A 12836-nucleotide genomic window follows, 5' to 3' on the forward strand; every position below is an offset into this window, starting at 1 on the left:
TAATACTTTAAACTGCCAGTGTCAAACTTCAGAGGAGGAATGGAGGATGGGGAGTGGGTTGGAAAGCAGTTTCCTAATCAGGAGTTCTCAAAACCAGTGTAATTATAGGTAAAAAAAATGAAATAAAATTGCTATAATGCACTCATTCCTACTTCCTGGGGATTAGGCCAATTTCCTAAGTTGATGATTGGTGTCAACAGTAATGAATATCTTGATTGTAAAATACTTTGAAATGTTAAACAAGTTAAGGAGAATTTGTGAATAGTCTTTCTTGGGAATCCAATAATTTTGGTTTGTGTTTTTTTAAATCTGAAACATATGGTACTACTGATCTTGAACCTCTTATACAGCATTTATAAGACAAATGCTGTCTCAGAAAAAGTGAGCTCAAGGTAATTAAACTGGTAATTGTTCCTTAAGAGCGCTTCAGGTCATATTTTAATCATTAATGATATTGCTCACTTCTGCAACCTGTGAAATGAACTAAATGTCTTTTGCTATTTGATCATTGGAGGAACAATCCTAACAATCATTCTGGAATACCACCATGCTCTGTAGAAGAACCCTGAAAAAATGCACCCATGTTCTTTGAAATGAGAGGTCTATAACAAAACATCAGATTCTAATGACACATTACGTGTGTGCTAAAAAAACAAAATCTCATGAAATGAAAGAAAATTCGAATTAAGCCCAAATAATAAATAGAAGTAGGGAAAGCCATAAAACCATATATTTATGATCTAAATAACATCACTTATTAATAGGAAGTGGAAATAATGAACAGAGGGAGCCAAGATGGCGTAGTAGAAAGACGCACATACACATAGCTCCGAACCCACAACCCATAGAACAACTACAAAGAAGTAACTCAAGGCGAATTCTGCACCCAGAGGCCACAGAACATTGGAGCGAGGGAGATTTCTGTTCCAGAGAGACCTGCAAACCTCTCGTAAAAGGTCCTTCGTGCTGCGGACTGGGCGCCGGGACTGGGAGCTGAGTACAGCCCTGCCGTGGCCGCGGCACCGAGAGGAACAGATCCGAGTGGGGTTCAGGGACGGGATCTCCAGCGGCTGCACAAGTACCCCCACCCACAGGTGACGGGGGTCAGTGAGAGAGTCCCTTTGGCGGGTCGAGGAGGGAGTGGGGTGCCCCCATGGCTCGGGCCCCCTCGGGAGACAGAAGCTGAGGGGCAGCGGCAGACCAGGGCTCCCCAAGCAGGCAGGAGCCTGGATCCATTGTTGAAGGTCTGTGCATAAACTCCCTGAGGGAACTGAGCCTGAGAGGCAGCCCTGCCCTCACCTGAGCATCTGAATTAATCTCACACTGAATAGCAGCCCTGCCCCCGCCCAAAGCCCTGAGGCTGGAAGCAGCATTTGAATCTCAGACCCCAAACACTGGCTGGGAGGATCAGGAGGTGAGGTGGGTGTGAGGAAAATATTCAGAGGTCAAGTCACTGGCTGGGAAAATGCCCAGAAAAGGGAAAAGAAATAAGACTATAGAAGGTTACTTTCTTGGTGAACAGGCATTTCCTCCCTTCCTTTCTGATGAGGAAGAACAATGCTTACCATCAGGCAAAGACACAGAAATCAAGGCTTCTGTGTCTCAGCCCACTCAATGGGCTCAGGCCATGGAAGAGCTCAAAAAGAATTTTGAAAATCAAGTTAGAGAGGTGGAGGAAAAGCTGAGAAGAGAAATGAGAGACATGAAGTCAAAGCATGAACAGCAAATCAGCTCCCTGCTAAAGGAGACCCAAAAAAATGTTGAAGAAAATAACACCTTGAAAACTAGCCTAACTCAATTGGCAAAAGAGGTTCAAAAAGCCAATGAGGAGAAGAATGCTTTCAAAAGCAGAATTAGCCAAATGGAAAAGGAGATTCAAAAGCTCACTGAAGGAAATAATGAACAGAGATAAGGGATTAGATCTGGTAGGTAGAATACCTGAAGAACTGTGGACAAAAGTTTCCAATATTGTACAGGATGTACAAGCAATAAAAAATTCAAAGAAAAAGAGCAAGAAAACAATATGGCTATCTGATTAGGCTTTACAAACAGCTAAAGAAATAAGAAAGGGGAAAGGAGACAGGGCAACATATGACCAACTGAGTACAGAATTCCAGAGAATAGATAGGAAAGACAGGAAGATTTTCTTAAGTGAGCAATACAAAAAAAAAAACAGAAAATAATCTAATGGGAAAGACAAGATATCTTTTTAAGAAAATTAGATATCAAGGAAACTTTTATGCAAAAATGGGCATAATAAAAGACAAAAATGGTTGTTCTTGTTGTGTTCATCCTTTGTTTTTGAAGAGGAGCATGACATCAGAGAAATGATGACATGACTTGCTCTTGACTTTGTTTTGAGTGAGGGAGGGCTATACAAGGTCACCAGACTCACTTTCTCCTCCTGAGCCATCTGGATCCAGTGACCAGATATTCATCAGGATGACTGGAGATGGCCCAGGATTCACTGGGAGACCTTGGCCTTTTAGGCCATAAAAGACAAAAATATTAGGGACTTAACTGAAGCAGAAAAAGGCTAAAAAGAGGTGCCAAGACTATACAAAAGAAATGTATAAAAAAGATTTTAATATCGTCAACAACAACAATAGAGTGGTTCCCGATCTAGAGCAAGACATACTAGTAAATGAAGCCAAGTGGAGCTGGCCATTCAGGTTCAATTCACGTTCCTTCCAGCTTTAATGCTGTGATCTGTTAAAGAACTGTGTGACTAGGGTCAAGTCACTTAACCTCTCCAATGCTCAACAATCTCATCTGGGAAATAGGATAATAATGAAGCACTTTTCTTACAAGTTTGCTGTAAGGTTCGAATGAGAGAATATGTAAAATGCTTTGAAAGTTTAAATCACTGTTGCACATACCAGTTACAATTATTATTACTTTAATATTTCTGCAGTTCATACAGGTTCATTCTTTATTCACATGGTCTTTCCAAGGTCCTAATGTTCTACAGGAATTTTTATGTTTTGGGGTTACTAGAGCATGAATGTCTAGTAATCAAATAGTTGAGAATTTATTTCTCTTACCAAATCCAAGATTTTATTAAACAACACATTGACTTAATGCATTGACTTTAACAGTAAAACTTACCCAATCAATGTCGTATACAAAGTAGAATTAAGTCTGGTCTTTGGTGGTAAAACTGAAAGTGGAACGAGATTGCTCTTTGTTTTTTTTTCTATGTATGATGTTCTTCCTTCTGGTGTCATGGCAGTTAAAACAGAGCTCATAATTGGAGGCACCATCTTTTTAAAGATATTCCCTTGTCTTTAAAGTGAGACATCTTATTCACAAATCTTGAACACTATATTTATTTACATTGAAATTGAACCATTCATAAATTGTCCCAGAAAGGGCTCTCAATTTCTCATAGCTTCCTTGTAACATAAGACTTCACCAGTAAAAGGAAATCTACTGAGTTAATTCCTAGCCCATTTGCTTCTGGATCTTTAATTTCCTTACTTTTTCTATATTAACTTGATTTTGAACTCACGGTTTGATTAATAAATAATCACTGTTGGTTAATTCCTTTTGTAGTTTTCCATGGGTATATTAAAACATATTTAATAAGAGATAAACACAAAGCAATTAGGATTCATAAAACAAACTTCTGATATGATAATTTATGTGCTCATTTTGTAAGGATAGTTTTTCCTTGCCTGGAATGCACTCACTCAAGACCTCTACCTCTTGGAATACTTAGTTCCCTCTAAAGCTCACTTCAGGCACTACTCCTTCAAGAAACTTTTTACAATCCTATGAGCCTATTCCCTACTTTGTAAAAATTTTGTATTTATATGTGTAAATGCAATTTCCCCAGATAGAATATAAGCTCCTTTAGGGTAGGGACTGCTTAGTTTCTGTATTTGTGTCTTCAGGATCTAGTATTCAATGAATGGGTGTTACTTCTCCCTAAGTGAGTACCTGCAAAGACCTTGGACTAAAGTGGCCAAGATCTCCCAGTGTACCCTGAGTCACCTCCAGTCATCCTGATGAATATCTGGTCATTGGATCCAGATGACTCAGGAGGAGAAAGTGAGGCTTGTGACCTTGCACAGGCTCCCTCACTCAAAGCAAAGTCAAGTGCAACTCATGTCCCCATTTCTCTTTTGTCGTGGTCTTCTTCGGCAATGAAGGACAAACATAACAACAACAGCAACAAATCTAGTATATAGTAGTTACTTAATAAGTGTTGATTGTTGGGTTTGGGGATGTAACAGAAAATGGAATATATGAGAATCAGAATCAAAGATTGAAATTCAGAAGAGGTCTCAGAAATAATCTATTTTAATCTCTTCATTTTTGCAAAAGAATACTGAGACCTTGAGATACTAAATGATTTATTCAAGGTCATACATATAGAAAGTGAAAGATTAAGGATTTGAATCCAGATTCCTTGCTCCAAACATCTATCTTTCCAATGTAGCATAATCACTCAGGAACTAGAATTTAGGTTTATGATGCATATTATGAGGGATGGCTGTGCAGAATCAAGTGAGTAACTGAAAAGTAATTAGATGACCAAATATACAGACATCCTCCAAAACACTGATAGTACTTTAAGGGAGTAATTTTTCTTTCCTTCATATTGTATCAAGGTTCACTCTTTGATTTTTCATTCCCTAACTTATTCCTCTTTGCATTTTCTTATTACTTAATTCATTGTACTTTTTCCTTTCCTTCTATTCATTTAACACCTATGTCAATTGTCAAGTGCTGATTTTCAAGGATTGCTGCCCTAATTGTAAAAAGAAATTTAAATAACAATGACAGTAATAATAATAGCTAAACATTTAAATGGTACATACTATGTACCAGATGTCTGTGTTAAGAACTTTACAAAAATTATCTCATTTGATGCTCATATCAATCCTGCGAAGTAGGTATTATTATTATTATTCCTATTTTATTTTTGAGAAAACAATAGACAGAATAGATTACTTGCCCAGGGTCACAACAGCAAATAAATTTCTGAGATGGGATGTAAACTTAGGTCTTCCTGTCTCTGGGCCCTATACTGTATCCACTGCTTCATCTAGCTGCCTTCTGTATAGTAATTTAGATGATTAAACTCCCCAGAGTTCCTTCTATTCCATTTTTTTCCTTTTCTCTGAGAGGCAGTATGACAAAAGAGGGCTGAGCATAGAGTCAGAAGGCCTTGATTTTTGAAACCTGACTCTCCTTCAAACTGTCTGAGGGATTTAGATTTAATCACTTTTACTCTTTAGTCCCCAGTTTCTTCATCCATACATAAGATATTTGAATGATATAATCTTTAAGGTACCTTTTAGTTTACAGGGGTGGGAACCTGAAGTCTTGAGACTACATGTGGCCCTCTAGGTCCTCAAGTGCAGTCCTTTGACTGAATCCAAACACAGGACAAATTCCCTTAATAAAAGAGTTTGTTCTGTAAAACTTGAACTCAGTCAAAAGACCATACCCAATGACCTAGAAGACCATATGTGACCTCAAGGTTACAGGTTCCCCAGCCCTGGTTAGAATCACCAGCTCTATCATTTATCATTGAGCAAGCCATTGCATCTCCTCACCAAGTTTCATTTTTCTCGACTCTAAAGTGGGCATGAACCAACTTCACTATTTTATGATGTTGCTTGGAGATCAAATGAGTATTTTGAATGGAAAAGTGGTATATAAGTGTAGACAAGTAGTAATTCAGGAATGGTATAACTCGTTACAAACACCATGCTAGAAAACTTGGAGGTGAGAAAGCATGTAAGAATTTGACCCCTAAGCTCAGAGAGAGATGAATCAGACCTTAAAAAGTCTGAAAAATCCTCATTTGCTGAAATTATCATGTTATTCAATCATTTTTCAATCATGTTTGACCCTTCATAATTCTTTTTGGGATTTTCTTGGCAAATTTCCTGGATTGCTTTGACATTTTCTTCTCCAGTTTATTTTACAGAGGAAAAAAATGAGGCATACAGGGTTAAATGATTTACTTAAAGTGTCTGAGGCCAGATTTGAACTCAAGAAGGTGAGTCTTCCTGACTCCAAGCCCATCACTCTATCCACTGCAATCCCTAGCTGGCCAGAAATTCTCTTAGGATTCAATATACACACAGAAACCACTGGAATAATAGTAACAAACTAGCAAAAGAGTATTTTTTTTATCAAGACCTCTTTACAACTTCCAACCATTTCTGGTCATTCTTCCCACTGGGGCCAAACAGAATAAATCTAATCCTTTTTTCACATGACAGCTCTTCATACACTTGAAGATGTCTATCAGATTCCCTCAGGACTTCTCTTTTCCACACTTCACATTTACCATTTCTTAAAATTCCAAGAAAAGGGAGTAAATACAGACGAGACAAGATGAGCAAGACAGAAGTTAGACAAGATTTTAATAAGATAAGAATCTGCAATTTCACAAGTGTAGGAACTTCCTTCCAGGAATCCATAGAAGAAGTTTTGACTGGTCCATTGCTACCTCACTAGTAAGCTTCAGAAATAGTTTGTGAACCCAACTCTTTCAAACTATAAGTCTAAAACTCTCTCTACATTGTTAATACAGTTAATACAGTATTGATCAATTCCAAAGGCAAAGGTACAAACAATGGGTGTGATAGGAGTTCAGATGTGTGGTAGAGTGTTAAAAGAAAGACTATGTAAAGTTGTTCCTATAATCTGACTAGCCCAACAAGTTCAGAGACAACTAGATGGTATAGGAGATGGAGTTCTGGACTAAGACTAAGGAAAACCTGACTTCAAATCCTGCCTTTCACACTTGTCAGCAGTATAACCCTGAGCAAATCACTGAACTTCTATCTGCCTCAGTTTACTCAGCTGTAACATTGGATAATAATAGCACTTGCCTCTCAGGATTGTTGCAAGAATAAGATGAGTTTATCTGCAGAGTGCTATGTAAATAATAGCTGGCATTATCATTATTGTATGAAGGGAAAAGATATTTCAGGCAGGTGAATTAATAATCAAAGTTGTAGAAGTAGAAATGAATAAGATTTCTCTAAGAAACATGACTAGATCAGGTTGGCTGGAAAGGGAGATTGTGTCAGGAAGGAATAAGAAATAAGGTTAGAAAAGTAAATCAGAGATAATTTGTGTCTAGCCTTAATGCTGGGCAGAGGAATTTGCACTTGATCCAACAGACTAGGAGAAACCATGATGATGTTTTAGCAAGGAAGACATAGCAGGATAAGAGGCCATGACACAAAGAGGCAGCACAGTATGGTGTCCTTGGAATTTAAAGCTCTGTATTTCAGTCTTGATTCCTTCATTTACTGCCTTTTTGAACTCAGGGAATCATCTTAACTCATAGATCTTCGGGGGTGGAGCCAAGATGGTGGAGTAGAAAGACACACATATGGAGGTTGCCCCCACACAGCCCATAAAACACCTGTAGAGAGAGACTCTCAACAAATTTTGGAGCAGCAGAAGGGGAGAACAACAGAGTGGAGGAGATTTCAAGCCGAGGGTGACCTGAAAGGCCCACAGGAAACGTCAGTTGCACCAGATGTGGATCAGAGCTCAGAACATGGAGCCCAGCCCAGCCTTGACCACGTGTGCAGAGCTTGTTAACAGCCCTCCTGGGCAGAATCTCCAGTCGTGGAATCCCCAGTCCCAGCAGTAGCCTGATCGCAGATCCCTCAGTCCACAGGCACCAAAGGTCAGTGATGGGGTTTATTCAGCTGGCCAGGAAGGGAGAAGGGCCTTCACACTGGGCAAGAGGCAGGAGTTCTCAGGGTATCCTCTACTGCAGCCTGAGACCATAGCTGGATCGTAAAAACCTCTGGGGCACTAAAGAGCTGAGTCTTACCTCAGCCCTGTGTAGATGCCCCGAGGCAGCAGGTCTTTGTCTCCCACTGAATGGAGACCCTGCCCCCACAGCTTGACTGAATCCCACCCCCTACCCCCCCTCCACTCCCCGTGTTAGCTTGACAGAACTGGAGGTCAGGTGCCTGTGGAGAGGAAACTCTGCTAAGATTTTGGTCACAAAAATCCTTCCCTGTCCTCAGACCAGTATACGCTTGATTGTGCCACCTTGGAGGAACTGATATCTTACAGGTCCCCAGAGTATATCCCACCCTTGACAAAGGACCCAAAAGTCAAGTAACTGGTTGAGAAAATGCCCAAAAAAGGGAAAAAAAAATAAGGCCATAGAAGGTTACTTTCTTGGTGAACAGATATCTCCTCCCATCCTTTTGGATGAGGAAGAGCAATGTTTATCAACAGGAAAAGACATAAAAGTCAAGGCTTCTGTATCCCAGCCCACTCAATGGGCTCAGGCCATGGAAGAGCTCAAAAAGGATTTTGAAAATCAGGTTAGAGAGGTGGAGGAAAAACTGGGAAGAGAAATGAGAGAGATGCAAGAAAAGCATGAAAAGTGGGTCAACACCTTGTTAAAGGAGACCCAAAAAATGTTGAAGAACATAACACCTTGAAAAATAGGCTAACTCAATTGGCAAAAGAGGTTCAAAGAGCCAATGAGGAGAAGAATGCTTCAAAAAACAGAATTAGCCAAATGGAAAAGGAGGTTCAAAAGCTCACTGAAGAAAATAGTTCTTTCAAAATTAGAATGGAACAGATGGAGGCTAATGACTTTATGAAAAACCAAGAAATCACAAAACAAAATCAAAAGAATGAAAAAATGGAAGATAATGTGAAATATCTCATTGGAAAAACAACTGACCTGAAAAATAGATCCAGGAGAGACAATTTAAAAATTATGGGACTACCTGAAAGCCAGGATCAGAAAAAGAGCCTAGACATCATCTTTTATGAAATTATCAAGGAAAACTGCCCTGAGATTCTAGAACCAGAGGGCAAAATAAGTATTGAAAGAATCTACAGATCACTGCCTGAAAGAGATCCAAAAAGAGAAACTCCTAGGAACATTGTGGCCAAATTCCAGAGTTCCCAGGTCAAGGAGAAAATATTGCAAGCATATAGAAAGAAACAATTGAAGTATTGTGGAAATACAATCAGGATAACACAAGATCTAGCAGCTTCTACATTAAGGGATCGAAGGGCATGGAATAGGATATTCCAGAAGTCAAAAGAACTAGGACTAAAAGCAAGAATCACCTACCCAGCAAAACTGAGTATAATACTTCAGGGGAAAAAATGGTCTTTCAATGAAATAGAGGACTTTCAAGCATTCTTGATGAAAAGACCAGAGCTGAAAAGAAAATTTGACCTTCAAACACAAGAATCAAGAGAAGCATGAAATGGTAAACAGCAAAGAGAAATCATAAGGGACTTACTAAAGTTGAACTGTTTACATTCCTACATGGAATGACAATATTTTTAACTATTGAAACTTTTTTCAGTATCTGGGTAGTTGGTGGGATTAAACACACATACACACACACACACACACACACACACACACACACACACACACATAGAGACAGAGAGAGAGAGAGAGACAGAGGCAGAGAGACAGAGAGACAGAGAGCACAGGGTGAATTGAATAGGATGGGATCATATCTTAAAAAAATGAAATTAAGCTGTGAGAGAGAAATATATTAGGAGGAGAAAGGGAGAAAGGAATGGGGCAAATTATCTTTCACAAAAGAGGCAAACAAAAGACTTATCAGAGGAGGGAAAAAGAGGGGAGGTGAGAGAAAAAACATGAAGCTTACTGTCATCACATTCCACTAAAGGAAGGAATAAAATGCACACTCATTTTGGTATGAAAACCCATCTTACAATACAGGAAAATGGGGGAGAAGGGGATCAGCAGGGTTGGGGGCATGATAGAAGGGAGGGCAGTGGGAGGAGGGAGCAATTTGAAGTCAACACTCTTGGGGAGGGACAGGATCAAAAGATAGAATAGAAGCAATGGGGGGCAGGATAGGATGGAGGGAATTATAGGTAGTCATACACCACATGACTATTATGGAAGTCATTTGCAAAACTACACAGATATGGCCTATATTGAATTGCCTGCGTCTCCAAAGGGAATGGGTGGGGAGGGAGGGTTGGGAAGAAGTTGGAACTCAAAGTTTTAGGAACAACTGCTGAGTATTGTTCTTGCAGCTAGGAAATAGAAATATAGATAATGGGGTATAGAAAGTTATCTTGCCCTACAGGATGAAAGAGAAGATGAGGATAAGGGAAATGAGGGATGTTAGAAGAGAGGGCAAGTTGGTGATAGGGGCAATTAGAATGCTCGGCATTTTGGGGTGGGGAGTGGGGAGAAATGGGGAGAAAATTTGGAACCCAAAATTTTGTGGAAATGAATGTTGAAAAGTTAAATAAATAAATATATGAAAAAAAACTCATAGAGCTTCCATTTGCCTATCTACAAAATTAGAATAATACTACTTATACTTATAAGTTCATGGTGAGGATCAAATAAGAAACTGCATGTTTTACTGTGACTTTTTTAAGCTAATTAGTACTAATAAAATATAAATATCTTTATATCCAGTCCCCCCTTTAAACTCAGTGTGACCTCAAACAAGTCAACAATTCTGAGCTGTAGTTCCCTTATAGAAAGCATAAGGAATGAGGATACTAGCATTAAGTACTTTACACGATTATTGTGAAGAAAGGTGTTACATGAATATGACCTACCTTTTTTTAAAAAATATTTTGAATTGAGTGTTTAATTTGAGAATATGGCATATTGATAGAAATATTGATAGACATATTGCTAGATTGATAGAAATAACTATAATGACAATATATATTATCTATAATATATTCTATAATCTAATAACTATAATAATGATGATATAATAAATAATGATACATAAACTACAATAGGTTATAATACAACTAAAAAAATTGTAATAATGATGATCATAGTAGGTATTTACTTGTACTTTAAAGTCTATGTCACATTAGGTTACTTGAATCTTGCACCAATCCCAGGAGATTAGTACTACCACAGGTTTCCTAGAGATGAGGAAACTGAAACTCCAATACCTTTAAGTGTCTTGCCCAAGAACATGTAGGTAGTAGCTGTGAGATGTAAGATAAACATGCATGCAGTTAAAGCAGCCAAAGAATTAGAAATTACAACTTATGCAGAAATACAGAGAAAATCCATTGTTATAACTATGCAATATCAAAACAAATCTTAAATCTTAATTCATACTTGAATTTTGCATACTTGAGAAATTCAGTAAATAGGTTTTAGTAAGATGCCAGAAATATAGTGACTTTCCAAAATGACAGTTTCCAAACAAAATACAGTTCTTGCACAGAATAAAATACAGAGGGATCTTGTCATTTTCAATGTTTAGCCATGTATGAAAAGTGTTATTAACCTGAAATAAGGAAGAATGAGTTATAGAAATAGATTATTCTCTTAAGCTATATCATCACATAAGACATATGAAGCTCACACAATTATGATACGCAGATTATTTCATTAAGATTAAGAGACACAAAACAATATTATTCTTTAGAGGAAAAGGATGCTGGCAAACCTCACTTTAAGTAAAAAATGTGCTCATAAAAACTATACACTGAATTTTAGTGAATCAAATGATATTTTAAATGCAGTAGGAAACCTCACTAGTTAGAAGGTTGTACTAGTTACTTACTAAAATGAAGAATATATGAGTTAAGCCTGTTTTCTAATTTTAGGGTTTTAGTAAATTTGTAGCTACGTAGTCTATAGATGCCAGGTGTCCATATCACCATCTTTACTGACAATGCTGTGTAAGTTTCCCAGAAGGGAATTACATTTTCCTTTTGGTGTTCTAGAAGTACCCCTGAAGGTTCCTGGTGCATGCTAATAATGGTGTGGGCTCACATCTTCATTCTAGTGAGTTCTGCAATACAAATTACCAGTTAATATCTTTTCAGCATCATAGTTAGCATTAACCAGAACCCTGCCATGAATTTAATTAGTTTACATTTTCTCAATATCATAAGCTGATATTATATATGTGTGTGTGCATGTGTATATATATATATATATGTATATATATATATATATATATATATATATTATCTTTTGCAAAAGACTTTTTATTGAAATGATATAGCAAGAACTACCCCAGCAAACTGAGAGTACTCTCTCCCCTCTACATTGTGGTTCTTGGAGAGAGTGAGACCAAACTTAAAGTGGTAGCTAACATCACTCCCCCCTCTATTGAGTTCCATTCTGGTTGTGGCATAGCTGATGGATAAGTCATTTATTCTCTTGTTTATAGTACACTAGACTTCAGTTCCACTGTCAATTCTGCTAGGCTAGACCAAGAAGATCATTCTTTAGGGCTTCTGGTACCCGTGCTAGATCCTTCAAAGTTCCCAAGATCATTCTCCAAATATCCTTTTCCTTAGAACAGGATATACTAGATAAAACAGAGAAAGAAACAACAAAAGCATCATATGTTCTTGGGCCACATGTCAGAAGCCTAAATTCCAGTCTTGTTTTACCTTTTACTGTCTATATGACACTGAGAAAATAATTTTACTTCCCTAGCCTGTTTCTTCTCTTGAAAAACTGGGGAAATAATATTTATATTATCTCCTTACTTCTCAGGGCACTATGAACATCAAATATGAAAAAGCATGTAAAGCATTTTTTAACTTTTCACACAAATGCCAGTCATTATTTACGTGGAAAAATATAAAATATGACTATTAGTACAGGCTAGGGTCTCTAGGTCTTTGTAAACTATCAATCCACCAAAAAACATTTATTAAGCACCAGCTATGTACAATGCACCATGCAAGACACTATCAAACAAGCTGCTTATATAAAGAATTTAATTTGTATAAGAGGAATGAAAAGATTCAATGGTGTTCCACATGAATCCTAGAGCTAATTACCTAACAATCTATGGTAGAGTTTTGTCATTCTCTTAATT

This window comes from Notamacropus eugenii, chromosome 7 (genome assembly GCF_028372415.1).
Source record: "Notamacropus eugenii isolate mMacEug1 chromosome 7, mMacEug1.pri_v2, whole genome shotgun sequence".
NCBI lineage: Eukaryota > Metazoa > Chordata > Mammalia > Diprotodontia > Macropodidae > Notamacropus > Notamacropus eugenii.